Source organism: Ursus arctos, unplaced genomic scaffold, assembly GCF_023065955.2.
Source record: "Ursus arctos isolate Adak ecotype North America unplaced genomic scaffold, UrsArc2.0 scaffold_1, whole genome shotgun sequence".
Classification (NCBI taxonomy): Eukaryota; Metazoa; Chordata; class Mammalia; order Carnivora; family Ursidae; genus Ursus; species Ursus arctos.
Window position 1 is genome coordinate 31,254,645 of NW_026622763.1, and position 19,002 is coordinate 31,273,646.

At 33.0% G+C, this 19,002-nt stretch overlaps 1 protein-coding gene across 8 annotated transcripts in view; it reads left to right on the plus strand.

Moving 5' to 3' along the window:
• The window catches only part of MBD5 (methyl-CpG binding domain protein 5), a 444,593-nt gene that overhangs the window by 183,480 nt on the left and 242,111 nt on the right, over nucleotides 1–19,002 (plus strand). The gene's annotated exons all lie outside the window — the stretch shown is intronic.

Consider the following 19,002-nt stretch of genomic DNA (forward strand, 5'->3'; position numbering starts at 1 on the left):
TCTTTAGCACTCTGCATGGAACATTCATTATGATAGATTATATGCTCGACCATAGAACAAGTCTCAGTAAACTTTAGATTAAAATCATTCAGAATATGTTCTCTGCGGGGGAAGAAAAAACAGGATTAAGTAACAAACCAATAACAAAAAAGTATGAAAAATTCCCAAGTATTTGGAAATTAAGCACCATACTTCTAAATAACCTATGAATCAATAAGAAATCATAAGGGAAGTTAGGAAATACTTTGAACTGAATGATAATAAAAACACATAGAAAATTTGTGGAATATAGTTAAGTGCTTAAAGAGAAATTTATAATTTTAAGAAAAAGCAAAGCAAATTAAATCCAAAGTAGCTAGAAACAAGGAAATAATATAAAATCAGAAATCAATAAATTAGGAAATACCAAACAATAGAAAGACTGGTGAAAGCAAAAGGTGGTTCTTTGGAAATATCAATAAAACTGATAAATTTCTTGCTAGACTGTTCTAGAAATAAAAGAGAGAATGAGGAAAAGCCATTAAAATAGCCTGTGGGGAATCTTGATGAAAGTCCTCAACTTGAGTCACATTGCAGTCTGGTCTGGCTGGTATCCCTGATGGCACAGGTATCATTCTGGGATATCTCTTCCTTGTTTGGTTCTTCCAGAACCTTTCCACTCTCTCATTAAGAGGTGAAATGGTTCCCTTTCCCCTGAAATTTGGCTGCCTTGATGAGTAGATGGAGTGGAAGTTACACTAGGTAGCTGCAGAAGCTTCGTCATTATAGATAGTACAGCTATGCCTGACTCTGTTTCTCTTGGGGTGCTCACCCTTCAAACCCTAGCCCCCATAGTGTGAAGAAGCCCAGGTCACAGGAGAGGTCTTATCGGGCGTGTGATTAAGCAAATTTCAGATGATCCCCCTCCCAGGCCTTCAAGCTGCCCCAACTGGCACTGAGTTGAGCAGAAAGAAGCTATTATTGCTGAATTCTGCCTAAACTTGTAAACAGTATGCATCGTTTATTCTGCAGCAGTAAGTAACTGGTACACAAAGGGTTCTGTTTCCAGATAAGTTTGGAAAATACTTAATTGAACATCAAAGGAAGTTTCTTTTCTATAGGAAAGCCGTCAGTGTGCTAATATGTGAGATGCTCTCCAGGAAGATCATAGAGTACTTTGTATAAAGCTTCTCATATGTTATCATTGGAGAATGCTTCTCCATAGTCATCATTTTAATGGCTGTGTATTCTATTGATAAACCATCATGCTTCTTCATTTATCTTTGCTTGAACACAGGTAATTTACAACATGTTGCATGTGATTTAGGGAAAGATTGTTTTTCCTTTTTGTTGTTTACAGAGACTTTATTCTTTGCAGTAGAATTATTATGCCATAGCATCTGAAATTTTTAATGACTGGCTACACTAACTTCTAAAAAATGAAAATATTTTACATTACCATAATCAATACAAATTACATCATTTTCTCCCAAGCCTTGATAGCTTTTAACATTATTCTTTTTAAAAGTGTAAAGTTGTACTGCAGAGTTGTTGTTGTTTGAATTTCTTTAACTTTTACCGAGATCGAACAAGACTGAACTCTTTTTAGATGCCTTTTTGTTTTGTTTTGTATCCTCCATGTTTAGCACTACAGTTGCCTGGGTTCTCATGGTCTCATGACAGTCTACCTCTGAATACCTAGTTTTGTTTCTCAGTATCTGTGCTTTGGCTTCCTCATCCATAAAATGGGAATATGAGTAATACTTATGTTTTTGTAAGGAGTACATAAAATACTGCATGTAAAGCACTTTAGTTTTTTAATATTATATTAATTTAAACACTCAAAGAATGCTCAGTAAGCTTAGATTTTCTCATACAGAGAATTTTTAATTATTACATATTTTATAGACTATGTGGATTGAAGATGTTAACATCTATAAAAAATATGTAAAATATGTCTGCAGCAGTACCTACAAGAGTGTTTAACTGAATAACTGTACTCTAGCCTATCCAAACTGATGCAAAAAACTAACCATCAGAAAGGCAAATAATGTGGCAGGCTTTTGATGGTGATTTTAATATTAGTACATTTTAGCATTTCAGTATTAATTCATACCTTCAACTGTGACATTTAAAAGAAAAACAACAAATAATAAGTGCACTAATGTGTTAAAGGGGAAAACATTTGTTATCAATATAGAGTGTGAATTTCTTTATTGACACAATTCTCTATATTGCCTATGAGTGTTTACTCTACAAAGATATCATGTATACTATCATTTAAAATATGACTAAAGTGATTTGACTTTTTAAACAAATATATGCCATGCAAATGAATGTTAAGTCCTCTAAAATAATCATCTTGAGAAATTGCATGTTATCTCATGCTAACATTCCTTAAAAATTTGAAACCGCCCTTCTAGAATTGTTTTCTGAGTCTGAAATGCATTCTTTTGACTACATTGATAAGTCCCCTCATCTTCTTCAAACATTTGCTTAAATTTCACCTCTTCAACAAGACTTATCTGACCATTCTATTTCTTTTTTTTTTTTTCAGATCTGCTCTTTTAGCAACTTTTGAAAATGGAGTATGGTATTATTAACTATAGTCACTATGCTGTATATTACAGTGCCATGACTTATTTATCTTATAATTAGAAATATGTTCCTTTTGGGGCGCCTGGGTGGCTCAGTCGTTAAGCATCTGCCTTCAGCTCAGGGCGTGATCCCGGAGTCCTGGGATCAAGCCCCACATCAGGCTCCTCCGCTGGGAGCCTGCTTCTTCCTCTCCCACCCCCCCCCACCTATGTTCCCTCTCTTGCTGGCTGTCTCTCTCTCTGTCAAATAAATAAATAAAATCTTTAAAAAAAAAAAAGAAATATGTTCCTTTTGACCCTTTTCACCTATTTTGCCCACTCCCACCCCCACCTCTGGCAACCATCAATCTATTGTCTGTATCTGTGAGCTCATGATTTTGGGATTTTTTTTTTGTTGTTTGATTCCACATATATGTGAGATCATATGGTATTTGGTATTTGTTTTTCCGTATCCAACTTATTTCATTTAGCATAATGCCCTCAATATCCATCCATGTTGTCTCGAATGGCAAGATTTTATTATTTATGGCTGAATAATAGTACTCCATTATATATACACCACATTTCACATTTCCTTTTTTATGGTTCAGTAATATTCCATTATATATGCATTTTCTTCTTTTCAACATGTTCTTTTTTATTGAAGTATAATTAACATACAATGTTATATTAGTTTCAGTTATACAACATATTGAGTCATCAATTCTATACATTATTCAATGCTCATCACAAGTACAGTCACCATCTGTCACCAAACATTATTACCATATTACTGCCTATAGTCCCTATGGTGTAATTTTTATCTCCATGATGTATTTATTTTATAACTGGAAGTTTGTACTTCTTAATCCCCTTTATCTATTTCTTTTTTTCTCTCTTTCTTTCTTTTTCTTTCTTTTTCTTTGTCTCTCTCTTTCTCTCTTTCTTTTTTTTTTTCACTTCTTAGATTCCACACACAAGTGAAATCATATGTACACCACATTTTCTTTATTCATTCATCCATTGATGGATACTTAGTTGTTCCCATGTCTTAGCTCTTATAAATAATGCTGCAATGAACATGGGGCTGCAGACATATTTTCAAATTAATAGGTTTTTTATTTTCTTTGCAAAATTACCCAGAAGTGGAATTGCTGGAAAATATAATAGTTCTATTTTTAAGTTTTTTGAGGAACCTCCGTATTGTTTTCCATAGTGGCTGCACCAATTTACATTCCTACCAACAGTGCACATATTTTCTCCACATAATCACCAACATGTGTTACTTCTTGTCTTTTTGAGAATAGCCATTCTGACAGGTATGAGGTGATATCTCATTGTGGTTTTGATTTGCATTTCCCTGATGATGAGTGATGTTGAGCATCTTTTCATGTACCTGTTGGCCATCTGTATGTCTTTGGAAAAATATCTAATCAGATCCTCTGCCCCCTTTTAATCAGATTTTTTGTTTGGTGTTGAGTTTATAAGTTCTTTATACATTTTGGATATTAACCCCTTATCAAATGTATCATTTGCAAATATTTTCTCTCATTCAGTAGTTTGCTTTTCATTTTGGTAGTTTGGCAGGGCAGAGCTTTTTAGTTTGATGTAGTCCCACTTTTTTAGGTTTTCTTTTGTTGCCTTTGCTTTTCATGTCGAATCCAAAAAATCATCACTGAGACCAACATCAAGGAGCTTACTATCTGATTTTTTTTAAGAGTCCTGTGGTTTCAGATCTTATACTCAAGTCTAATCCATTTTAAGTTAATCTTTGTGGATGGTATAAAATAATGGTCCAGTTTATTCTTTTGCATGTGGCTGTCCAGTTTTCCCAACATCATTTATTGAAGATACTGTCCTTTCTTCATCATATATTATTGGGTCCATTGTCACAATTAATTGACCCTATATGAATGGGTTTATTTCTGGGATCCCTATTCTGGTCCATTGATCTATGTGTATGTTTTTATGCCAATACCATGCTGTTGTGGTTACTACAGCTTTGTAATGTAGTTTGGAATTTGGGAGCAGGGTGCCACCAACTTTGTTCTTTCTCAAGATTGCTTTGGCTATTCAGAGTCTTCTGTGGTTTCATATAAATTTTAGGATTGTTTTTTCAATTTTTATGGGCTTGCATTGAACCTATAAATGGCTTTTAGTAGTATAGCCATTTTAACAATATTAATTCTTCCAATCTATGAGCACAGAATATCTTTCCATTTATTTGTGTCTTCTCCAATTTCTTTTACTAATGTCTTATAGTTTTCAGTGTACAGGTCTTTTACCTCCTTGGTTAATATTCCTAGGTATTTTTATTCTTTTTGATGCAATTGCAAATGGGATTGTTTTCTTAATTTCTCATTCTGATAGTTTATTTGTGTATAGAAATGCAGTAGACTTTTGCATATTGCTTTTCTATCCTGCAACTTTACTTAATTTATTAATTTTTACAGTTTTTTGGTAGATCCTACAGGGGTTTTTACATATGATGTGTCATCTACAAATAATAACAATTTTACCTTTCCCTTTTCGATTTGGATGCCTTTATTTCTTTTTCTTGCCTAATTGTTCACACCAGGACCCCATTTACATACTATGTTGAATAAAAGTAATGAGAGTTGGCACCCTTATCTTGTTCCTCATCTTAAAGGAAAAGTGTTCTGCTTTTTACAATTGAGTGTGCCATTAGCTTTAGGCTTGTCATATATGACCTTTATTATGTTGAGGTGCATTCCCTCTACACCCAGTTTGTTGAGAGTTTTTCTCATGAAAAGATGCTGAATTTTGTCAGGTGTTTTTTCTGCATCTGTGGAGACGATTATATGATTTTATCTTCTAACTTGTTAATGTGGTATATCACATTGATTGATTTATAGATGTAAAAACATTCTTGTGTCCTTGGAGTAAATCCCATTCGATCATTATGTGTGATCCTCTTAATGTATTGTTGAATTTGGTTTGCTATTTTGTTGAGGATTTTGCATCTATATTCATCAGGGATATTGGCCTATAATTTTCTTATGGCATCCTTGTCTGGTTTTTGTATTAGGGTAATGCTGACCTGATACAATGAGTTGGGAAACATTCCTTCCTCTAATTTTTGGAAGAGTTTAAGAAGGACTATGGTATTAATTCGTCTTTAAATGTTTGGTAGAACTCATCAGTAAAGCCAGAGATCCTGGAATTTTGTTTGTTTTTTGGGATGTTTTGATTACCGATTCAATCTCTCTACTAGGAATCATCTGTTCAGGTTTTCTATTTCTTCATGATTTACTCTTGGTAGGTTGCATGTTTCTAGGAATTTATGCATTTCTTCTACATTGTCAAATTTATTGGTATATAATTCTTCATAATTATGATTCTTAGCATTTCTATGGTATCAATTGTAATGTCTCCTCTTTCATTTCTGATTTTATTTCTTCGAATCTTCTCTTTTTTTGGTGACTCTATCTAAAGACCATCTATCTTGTCAATTTTATCTTTTCAAAGAACCATTCTTAGTTTAATTTTTCTTCTCTATTGTATTTTTAGTCTCTATTTTATTTATATCTGCTCTGATTTTTGTTATTTCCTTTTTTCCACTAACTCTGGGCTTTGTTACTCTTTTTCTGTTTCCTTGAGGTGTAAAGCTAAGCTCTTTCTTTGAAATTTTTCTTGTTTCTTAATGCAGGCCTTTATTGCTATGAACTTCCCTCTTAGAACTGTTTTTGTTACATCTGGTAAGGTTTGATATGTTGTATTTCCAGTTTCATTTGTCTCAAGTATCTTTTAATTTCTCCTTTGATTTCTTCTTTGATTCATTGGTTGTTTAGTAGCATGTTGTTTAAACTCCACATATTTGTGAATTTTCTGGTTTTCTTCTTGTAAGACCATTCTACTTTAAACTGCAACCCTTTTTCATCGTACCTTGTTTTTCTTTTTTTTATAAGCTTAAATTTTCTAATGCATTATGTAATGTAATATTTATTGTGTGCCCACGCTAGAAGCTAAATGACACTGAGGCAAGGATTTTGCAATTTATTACACTTACTTTCTCAAGAAGGTTATAGATATAAAATCTCAGTTTTTATAAAAATATAACATGTAAAGCAAATGTAAATCAAAGTTAAATTAAATTGTTTTCAAATACACATATGATCTGGTCTCCCCACAGAGGAAATTATATGTTATACATATACTGATGGGTTTTAAAAACACTTAGAACATCATAAAGCCAAAATTTAAAAACAAGAACTTCTAAAGAAGTGCTTTTGATCTAAATAGTTTGTTTTCTTATGCCTTTTTTTAACTAATGGGGCAATTTTTAAAGCTGCTTTAAAACATTTTTTTAAGATTAAACACTGGAAACATCATTTATTTATTCATTCATTCATTTAAAAAATATATTTGTGCACCAACTATTTACTCGGGATTATCATAGAAGCTGATATATACAGTGAAGGAGACAAAGTCCCTGCCCTCACGGAGCTCACTACCTATTTCGGAAGATAGACAATAAGCCAGTAAATAGTTAAATAATGTAATTTCAGAAAGTGACATGTTTTAGAAAGAAAAATAAAATATGGTAAGCAGATAGTGGGTGATGAAGAGCCAGGAATGCTATTTTAATTTACATATGGTGGTCAGGAAAGACTCTGAGGAAATGATATTGAAGCAGAAACCATCCAAATGAGGGAAGTAAAAGCCATGAATGGAGTAAGAGTGGCCAGAGTAGCAGAATGGAACAGCAAATGGACAGGCTGGTTGGTCAGCAAGAACTAATGTGTCTGAGGCATAGCAAGAAATTTCATGTGCTGGTATGGAGAAAGTGAGAGAAAGAGTAGTTTGAAATGAGACTGAAGAGATTGAAGGGGTCACACATGTAAAGACCTTAGAGGTCATGTTAAGGAATACTAAATTTAGGTTTTATTTTAGCCATGACAAGAAGCCATTTGTGAGTTTTAAGTATGGGATTTGTGGAATTTAAGACATCTTTACAAAACATTGAGTGATAACTTCAGGTGTTTGTTTAAAAAGCAACTCCTAAAAAGCCATGAAATAATAGACAGATGTTTTTTTACTATAAAAATGTCTAAGTAATTAGAAAAAATCCAAAAATTAAATTAAAAGTTACTTGAAAACCTAAGAATTAATACTTGGTAGCTATAATAAGGAAGATGCTGATTTTCTTAATATGGAAAGAGTGCTAACAATTCAATATAGAAAAGAAAACTCATTTGTATAAAAGACATGAACATGCAGTTTATCAAAGAAGAATTGCAAATGGTTAATGAAAATATTCAATTGTCCAACCTCTCCCTTGCACTGTAGTACCATTTTCTAGTGATTGATTGCTGCCTATTAATATGTTTTGCTATTCTTTTCATCTTCTTTTATTATAGTATTATTTTAACAGTGCATAGTAGTTCCCTTTTTATTACATATGGCTGATTATAATGGTTTTAGCAGGCTAGGCATTTTTAAGAGGGGTGTGTGTGTTGGTAGGAGGGTCCAGAGTACTGTTTCATGTTTGCTAGTCTTCACAAAGGAGTAGCCTTATCTGTGTATTCTTTGTGTAGCTCCTACCCACTCTGCTTCTTTAAACCTGAGTCTAGTGGATTCTGCTGACAACTCAGCTTATCTCTTCCCATACCCGTGGTTGTAAACAAGATAACTTAGGTATGTTATATACCTTCAGGGCATACTTTTTGCTCTCATTTTTTGGGATCTGTACTACAAGGGTCCTTTATCACTACATTTCTCCAAAACTTTTTCCTCATCCATTCTTATGTGGTTTCTGCTAGTCTCTGCTACTTTTGCCTATTTTAGGGTTTGGGGATTATATCTGAATCTTAATATTGAGGAAAATCTTTCATATGGGCTTCTCCATGAAAAAAGAAAAAGGAAAGAGGAAGGTGGGGAGGAAGGGTGGGAGGGATAGATGGATAGGTGGACACAGAGGTAGAGAGAGAAGAAAATGAATAAAGCAATTACCTCAGATGAAACTCATGGTCTAGAAAGCAAGATGTCTGGGAAAATGTTGTAAAGATAGTAGGAGATGAATTATGAGTTGGCCAGATTTATGAAAGAAGTATTTATTTCAAAGATAAAATTGGAAAGACCACAAGGGAGACTAAACATTATAGAAAGTACATTAAGTAACATGTTGGTGAGGATGCGGAGAATGGGGAACCCTCTTCACTGTTGGTGGAAATGCAAACTGGTGCAACCACGTGGAAAACAGTATGGGGATTCTTCAAAAAGTTAAAAGTAGAACTACCTTATGATCCATCAGTTGCACTACTAGGTATTTACCCAAAAGATACAAAATACTAATTTGAAGGGATACATGCACCTCAATGTTTATGACAGCATTATCTACAAAAGCCAAATTATGGAAACAGCCCAAATGTTCATCAACCGATGAATGGATAAAGAAGATGTGATACACACACACACACACACACACACATGCACAATGGAATGTTACTCAGCCATAAAGAAGAATGAAATCTTACCTTTTGCAATGACACAGAAGGAGCTTGAGAGTATAATGCTAAGCAAAATAAGTGAGAGAAGACAAGTACCATATGATTTCACTCATATGTGGAATTTAGGAAACAAAAACAAATGATCATAGGGGGGAAAAGACAAACCAAGAAACAGGCTCTTAACTATAGAGAATAAACTGATCGTTACTAGAGGGGAGGTAGATGGGGGGCGGGGAATGGGTTAAATAGGTAATGGAGATGAAGGAGGGCACTGGTGATAAGCACTGGGTGTTAAATGGAATTGTTGAATCACTAAATTGTATACCTGAAACTAATATTATACTCTATGGTAACTAACTGGAATTCAAATAAAAACTTAAAAAAAGAAAAATAAGGGCGCCTGGGTGGCACAGCGGTTAAGCGTCTGCCTTCAGCTCAGGGCGTGATCCCGGCGTTCTGGGATCGAGCCCCACATCAGGCTCCTCCGCTATGAGCCTGCTTCTTCCTCTCCCACTCCCCCTGCTTGTGTTCTCTCTCTCGCTGGCTGTCTCTATCTCTGTCGAATAAATAAATAAAATCTTTAAAAAAAAAAAAATAAAGTGCTTTAAGGAACATAAAAGATCAAAATGAGAATGAATAAAATAAACCAAAGAAAGAACAAAATAATTAGGGGAAAAAATGTGTGTATATGTGTATAGCTAGGTAAATTGAGGCTGAGAAACTAAAGAGAAAAACCAAAATAATAGAAAAGAATATTTGAAGTTAAAATGTAACAATTCTTCTATAGAATAGGGAAAAGTTTGAATCTACATACTGAAAGGGCACACCATGGGCCAGGGAAAATTAACCTAGAGCTATCAATAAGACATATCCTCATGGACATCCTGGACTTTAAACATGAAGAAAGAATGATGAAGTCACTGATACAAGAGAAGAATATTCAGGCTTGTCTCTGATTTATCCACATCAACATTTAGTGACAGTTGACATGGAATAACATCTACTGGATCTTGTAGAAAAGAAAGGGTTTTGTATTTTAAATTTATTCAAACTGTCTCTAGACATAAAGTACAGACAGTTTTGAACTTGGAAAATATTATTTCACGTATGCCCTTTTTGGAAAAGTTTCTAGAAAATGAACTGCCAATCAGATGGAAATAACTAGAAAAATTACCACAGAAGGATAAGTAGTGAGTATTAAAACGATTTAACTGTAAAATAAAGACTAAAACAAGTGTGGGAATTTAAGAACAAAATATAAACACTATATTCCCTAAAAACTGAAATGATAAACTACCTTGACTATTTTCTCCTTTCCTCCCAGGTTTTTATAGTTGTAAGTTTGTTGATTTCCTCCTCTTCAACACTTTCAAGTCAAAAACTGTCAATTAAAGCTGCAAATAATAAAAATATGAGCAGAGTTTAACAGTGCAAAGAAAAAACACTGAAAATATTAGCTGAAATGTGACAAATGAAAGAAAGAGCAGGACACAGCAGTGGAAAATATGTTAATATCATAATTGATTATGGGAGTAAACAAATAGATCTTATATAAGGAAATAAAAACAAAGTTATAAAAAGTTGCATAAAGTTGTAACTACTGAAACAATTAGGAACTAAACATGGAGAAAAATGAGGTAAACAACAATGATAAAATATTTTCTTTTTTGAAGTCCAGAAAATAAGTTGAAATAATAATAGAATGAAGATCATTTCTATCTACCAGATGCCCACTGTCACAACAATCATTTAACATTGTACTGAAGGGAATCAGCCAAGAGCAAAATTAATGTAAATGGGCTTAATTCATGTTAGTTTTTTAAAAAGTGGATTTCCAGCTAAAGCACAAAGCAAAATTCTACTCTCTGATATATGCAAGAAACACATGTAAATTAAAGAATTTTAGGAATATTGAAAACTAAAGATAAAAATTAAGCCAAATAAAAGCAAACAAAATACTTCAGACCAGAGGAACCAGTCCACATTAACATCCCATGAGATGAACGAAGTTATTTTTTAATGTAAAGAGTGTAATTCAGTGATGATGTAGCTGTTATGAGTATCTACAAACCAAATAACATGACACCAACAGTTATAAAGCAAAAACAGTGCAGCTACAAGAAAATAGTCAAAACACACTAGATGTAGGAAGTGTATTCGTTCTCCTCACAGTTCATGACAGATTAAGCAAGTGTTGGGGGAAAAGGAGGAAAGAGGAAACACTGCAAATGCATTTGTACAAGTCAAGAATGTTGTAAAGATGCCCACTGTCACGACTGTCATTTAACATTATAGTGAAGGGAATCAGCCAGGAGAAAGATACGAGAAGTTTTTTAAAAATCAATAAGGTGAAGTTAAACCCTTGCATACAGATGATATGATTATATACCTGGAACTAACACCAGAATTAAAATCAGCTGAGTAACTACTATAAATAATAAGATATATTGTGGTACAATATTAATAATGTATCCATATGAGTAACTTTCATGTATACCAAATAACTTTAAGCCTTAGTGCCCATACTGTACCTAGGCATATTGTGTGGGTATTTACAATAAGCTTAGGTACGTTGTTTGTGTGTTAATTTCTTATGGCTGCTATGACACATTACCATAAGCTTTGTGGCTTAATACAACAGATAATGATTTTCTCACTTTTCTAGTTGACAGAAATCTGATATATGTGTCACTGGGCCAAAATCAAAATGTTGGCAGAGCCTTCTTTCTCTAAAGAGTCTAGGTGAACAATCCTTTTCTTGCCTATCCTAGCTTCTAGTGGTTGCCAGCATGCTTTAAGTTATGGCCACATCACTTCAATCTCAGGCTCTGTGGCTGCATTGCTTCCCAGTCTTCTGTATATATCTGCTTTTCTCTTATAAGGTCCTTTATGATTGCATTTACGGCCCATATGGATAATTCAAGATAATCTGCTCATTTCAAAATCCTTTAATCACATCTGAAAATACCCTTTTTCCTTGTAAAGTAATGTTTACTGGTTCCAGGCATTAAGACATGGTGTCTTTGGGTGGCCGTTATTCAGCCAATGAATATAATGAATTAACTTCCTTTCTATGGAATGTAAAATGGTACTAGCTGTGTACCGTCCTTGGGAGAATCAGAAAAGTACTGCCTGTGGGATAATTAAGAAAATAGTCACATATCACTTTTTTAGAACTTAATTCTCTCACAGAACCCTAGTTGGAAAAGGCTGTATTGGTATATGAATTGACAGAACAAACAAGATTATAAACTCCAATAGACTTGATAAGGGAAGAAATATTGAAAATGATACGATGGCATCACATGTCAGTGGAGAAAGATGGACTATTTAATACGTGTTGTTCGGATAACAGGTTAGCTGTCTGAATAGAAAAATTGAATCCATACCTGCATATCAGAAAGAGTTAGACGGATTATCAGCCAGAATGAGAATCTACTGAACATAGCTGGTAGGAGATCAGAAAAAGAAAAACCATAACAGTTGAAGATGAAAAGAGGAAAATATCAAAGGATGAATGAAACATGTGTAAAAGATGTCTGTACTTAATAAGCTATAATCAATGGCAAAAGAGGGAATGTGGGATACATCCAGAAGCAATGTAAGGGATGATACTGGAGACAGTAGTTAAAGACATTCAATGAATACACCATATGCCATCTAACAGAGCATCTTCAATTGACCCACTATCTGAATTCTCTGCCGATCTCCTAGGAAATATATACAAATCCAGAAACAACTGAGCAATAAGACTTTTTTCTAGTGGGTACTAAATTACTAGCTGTATTTAGTGAGAGTCAAATATGTGACATTCTCTATAGATTTCAGTCATTGAACATTGTGACAGGATAAGATTGTGTTTCATTCATAGTGAAGCAAATGAAAGAACAAAAGGATACAATTTATCATTATACATGTAGTGTATTGTGTTTTATGGGTAGTATCAGTACAGGTTTATAATTACAATTCTAAAAGGCAAAAAGCTCTGCAATCCAAAAGTTTCATTTTCCCTCAGCACATTTGGGCAAAACCTAACTGACCTGGGGACATTACAGGCCTATTTAAATTCATTATGAATTTAAAAGCTGTTCATAACCGTATAACAGACAAGGAGTTAATATTCAAAACACAAGGAACTCTTATAACTCAATAGCCTAAAAACAAATAATCTGATTAAAAATGGGCAGAAGGGCGCAGATAGACATTTTTCCAAAGAAGACTTACAGGTGGCCAACAGGTACATGAAAAGATGCTCAGCATCACTCATCATCAGGGAAATACAAATCGAAACCACAATGTGATATCACCTCACATCTGTCAGAATGGCTGTTATCAAAGAGAGAGGAGATACAAGTACTGGTAAGGGTGTGGAAAAAAGGAAACTCATGCACTATTAGTGGGAATGTAAATTGGTACAGCCACTATAGAGAAGAGTATGGAGGTCCCTCAAAAATTAAAAATAGACCTGCCATATGGTTTCATTTCTAGGTATATATCTGAAGGAAATAGATCACTGTCTCAAAGAAATATTTGCACCCCTATTCTCGTAATATTATTCACAATAGCCAAGACAGAAACAACCTAAGTGTCCATCAGTGAATGAATGAATGAATGAATGAATGAATGAAGAAAATAAATAGAATTCAGCCATAGAAAAAAGAAGGAAATCCTACCCTTTGTGACAACATGGATGGACCTTGAAAGTATTATGGCTAAGTGAAATAAGTCAGCCAGACATATATGATCACACTTAGATGTGGAATTTTGAAGAAAAATTGTGACGAGCACAAGGTGTTGTATATAAGTGTTGAATCATTCAATTCTATACCTGACACGAATATTACATTGTATGTTAACAAACTGGAATTTAAATAAAAACTTGGGGGAAAAAAGCCCCAAGTCATAGAAACAGAGAATAGAATGGTGCTTGTTTCCAGGGGTTCGCAAGTGGGAGAAATGAGGAAATGATTTTGTTCAAAGGGCACAAACTTCCAGTTATAAAATGAATTAAGTTCTTGGGATCTAATATTCAGCATGGTGCCTATAGTTAACAATAACTATTATATAGTTGAAAGTTGCTAAGAGAGTAGATCTTAAATGTTCTCACCACAAACACACACACACACACACACACACACACACACACACACACACACGTAATTAAGTGAATTGATGAAATTGTTAACTAATCTTACTGTATAATCATTTTGCAATATAAGCGTGTATCAAATCGCCATGTTATATACCTTGAAGTTACTAGTCTTATATGTCAATTATACCTCAATGAAGTTGGAGAAAAAAAGGACATATCCTCTGAGGAAAAAATAAATAAAGCCTGTTTGAAATTATTTATGTTCTATATTTATATCAAAGGGTGAGTACTCACTACAGAAATATTGACGTATTTTTTTGTGAGATGCATCCTAGATACCATTGGCTGGTGTTAGGTAAAATGCAGTAAATGCATCAGATTAGCTTTCTAAATCTGGAAAACTTCTAAATAATTTGTCCCCAAGAGTTTCTAAGAGGTATATAAAATTTGTAAAAGGAGACATGCAAGAAATTATTGGTGGTGTTTATCTGTGGCAAGAAGATTGGGGCTTTTTTTTCCCCTGCTTCATATCCTTCTATGCATTTTGAATTATATTGATCATAAATTACTTTAATTTAAAAAGTTATTTTAAAAATGAAGTATGGTATAGCTCTGTGATAGGAAAAACTGTCAATGTATCTCATAATTTTTAAGTGGGTGGTATTCTTAACCAGGAGTCTAGAGAAAGTGGAAATAACTATGAGCTGGAGTGGATAGGATGGACTTTATGGAAAATTTGGGGCTTGGGTTAAGTCTTAAAATATGTTAATGAGATAGGCAATGGAAGGTCATAGCAGAAGGAAAGATGATATAAGGTAAAAATACATATGGTATATACTTTGGTTGGTCTGGCCTTCTTGCTAATTGTACAGATCTGTTAATTTTTACTTTATAATACCAGTTATACTTTATATTCCTACGTATAGGACTTGAAAATATTCTGCAATGGAAACATAGAATGTAGAATTTTCCTTTCATTATTCCATATTAATTAGTTAATTAATCAATTGATTTTAGTGTAGCTCACATGTCATACAATTTTGAAAACATGAAATAAGGGCACCATACTGTGTTTTTGCTTTACCCAGATAGCTACTTTAATAAGCTTAAATTATAAGACTCTTCATTTCTTCCAGGTGAAATATGTGACTGGAAATAATTTTGTGATCTTGCCACATACCTAATTCTTACTCAACATTTTTAGTTACCTGTGTTTCTTTTTAAGTTACTTGTAAAGATCATTTGACTATTACAATTATTTTTATAGATTCTTTTTGTCTGTTTGTCACTTATAAGAGATCTTCATTCCCCAGCTTTTCTCTTTAATTACTTATTTTTCTTTTAAACTCTCAAACTAAGCTCTTAATAACAAAACAAATATTTCCATGAATTATAAAATTAATAGAAATAGTGTCACCACATGCCTCTATTCTATAAATTATAGTAAAAGAATTTACTTGAAGCAAATTAAATTTTAATTAAGTGTCTCCAGTTATGTTTCTGTATGGGGTTTATTAAACATCTTTATATTTAATACAAAATTTTTCTAAATCCAAATATGATTTTAGCCCTTATTATTACTTCTGTCCTTTAGTTGGTATTAGCATAATATAATGAACTTCACTTAATTTTACCATGAATGCATAATTTTTTTCTATCACCTTTTAAAACTGATTGTGTTGACATAGTAGTCCATATAGCTGAATTTGCTACACATGACCATTTAATTATATATAGTCTTATGCTGTTTGAGATTTTTAGTTTCACATATTACTTATTAATAAAAATATAGGGGGTGCCTGGGTGGCTCAGTGTGTTGAGCAGCCAACTTTTGATTTCAGCTGGGGTCATGATCTAGGGTCATGAAATTGAACCCCATGTTAGGCTCAGCAGTGGACGTGGAGCCTGCTTGAGATTCTCTCTCTCTCTCTCTCTCCCTCTCTCTCTCTCCCTCTGACCCTTCCCACCTCGCACCTCCCATCTCCCCCTGTGTGTACATGAGCACATGCCCTTTCTCTCTCTCAAAAAACAAAATATATATGTGTGTGTGTGTGTGTGTGTGTGTGTGTATAAAATAAGCATGAGAGACTTTGGACACTGAGAAACAAACTGAGGGCTTCAGAGGGGAGGGAGGTGGGGGAATGGGATAGACTGGTGATGGGTAGTAAGGAGGGCACATATTTCATGGTGCCCTGGGTATTATACGCAACTAATGAATCATCGAACTTTACATCAGAAACCAGGGATGCATTGTGACTAACATAATATAATAAAAAAACATTAAAAAAAAAGAAAGTTGAAAGGACAAACATCTAAATGTAACTTTTTTTTAGTTGAAGATAATTTATTGTTCCTATTTTTTATCTCAATTAAAATAATAAAAATTTTTAAAAAACTACCTATTGAAGGAAGGCATTTGGTTTTTATTTCTTTTTCAGTTCCAACTAAAATTTGAATGTGAACTTTATTTAAGAAGCTTAATAAATACTATTTGATCACAGGATCTTTATGTTATATAATAGATCTTAATACCATTTTCATTTCAAAAAAAAACTTTGTTATATAATAGATCTTAATATCATTTTCATTTCAAAAAAGAAAAGAAAAGCCATGAAACTACTTATTTCCAGCTGCAAGCATTAGCTGAATTTCTTCATCATAAATAAGACCTACAGACTAATTTTCATACAAATCAGTTGCCACTGCTACATTATCTTAACGTATATGTACCCTTCCCATTATTCCCTTCTACCTCCAATGTTAAGAGTATACAATTTATGAAAGATAGCTGAATTATTTTTTTTCTAATACTTCAAACATGCCATATTATTTTACACAGACTGTTCAGGAGATAGGTTTTATAAAATGGGAAGCTCACATTTTGCTAAATTACCTAGATCCAATTATATTTTATACTTTATATTATTAAATATTTTCATAACATTAAACATATTCTGATCTTAAAAGGACAAAACAACAAAAAAGCATTTTTAATGTTGTGATTTACCACATACTGGGATAAATATTGGGAACAGCTTGAATTTAGCTCATGATTATATAACAGAATCTAGTAATCATATTATCAGGTTGTATTTATAAATTGAAGCTTATCCATTTTACTTATATTATTCAATGTGAACAAAACACATAAATTATAAAAAATAATTTAGATGACTAAATAAACATTGGTAATTTGATAAGAATTTTATCCTGTTATAATTTATTTCCTAGGAATAGTTGGTTTCTTACTACATATAGTCAGGATTTCTTTTTTTAAATTAATTAATTAATTTATTTATTTATTTATTTATTTTATTATGTTATGTTATGTTAGTCACCATACAGTACACCATTAGTTTTTAATGTAATGTTCCATGATTCATTGTTTGTGTATAACACCCAGCCCTCCAGGCAATAATACGTGTCCTCCTTAATACCCATCACTGGACCAACCCATCCCCCACCCCCCATTCAGGATTTTTTAAATAAATTTTCAGTTGTACCTATGTTTTATTACTTATATTCTAAAAAATTTTTTTCGTTATTTCCTTTTATATATATAAATGTATACATTTATAAATATATACGTGTATATATGTATATATACAAGAGGAAACTATGCCGTATAATGTCAGTGTAGCTTTTCCTAATCTACTGAAGAAAATTTCTCTTTTTACTCTTTGTTAACTAGCTGTGATCTGCTACTGGAAGGGGCCATTTAGCAGATCTTAATACCCTAGCCATCAAGCCAATTTATGTGTTCTAGTGAGTAACAGCTTCAATGTAAAATGAACATCAAGTTCAGGAACCCAAATAAATGAATATAGATTTTGGTGGATTTTGCTTTCTCTTTGTTTTCTTTTTCTTTTTTCCTCTATAACTCATAAGTTAAAAAAACTTAAGGTTGTTCAAATGCAGACGGATTCCGGTTTCTTCATTCTTTCATTTTTCTGGTTGAATATTCGATTTTAAATTTTCTCGTTTCCAAAAGCCATTGTTCACCAATATAAGTAGCTTTATATTGGTTTATAAACCAATTCTGTAACTTAAATTGGAATTAAAATAAGCTGGACTTTATATTTAGGGAGAAAATTGCCAGAGTAACTTTCTATAACTATTTTCAGCATTTGATAGAAATTTGTAACTTTTGTTAGTCTTTGCAATAAGGACATACTATAGTCTAGCCCAGCCTTATTCTATTATTTGGTTCTTTCCCTATGTTTCTTGTCTTATCTATGCTAATTATGTGTGTTCCATGTTTAGACTTATTTATGTATGTTTAGATTTTTAAACATGAAATATCTGAAGAAATATACTACTATTTTCTTTTAGGTATATCTTATAAGATCAATGTAGTTATTCACAGTCATGAACAGAAATATTTCCCCAAGTCTCTTGGCAGCTTATTTGAAATACTTTAGAAACAGAAGATTATCTGATAAAATGAATTCATTCTTTTTTTAACGAAAAAATTTTAATGACAGCATTATTGAGATACAATTCATATACTGTACAGTTCACAATTTTAAATTGTACTATTCGTTCGTTTCTGTATATTTACAGTGCTGTACATCAATCACCACCGTCTACTTTCATAACATTTGCACCACCCCAGAAAGAAACCCTACACCCTTTAGCAGTCACTCTCCATTCCCCTCTACTCCAAGTCCCTGGCAACCACTAATCTTTTTGTCACTATGAATCTGCCAATTCTGGCCATTTTATATACATAGAATCATATAGTATGTGGGTTTTTGTGTCTGTCTTTCACTTAGATTAATGTTTTCAAGGTTCATCCATCTTATAGCATGTCAGAATTTCATTCCTTTTTATGGCCAAATAACATTCCATTGTATGGATTATATTACATTTTGTGTGTCTATTC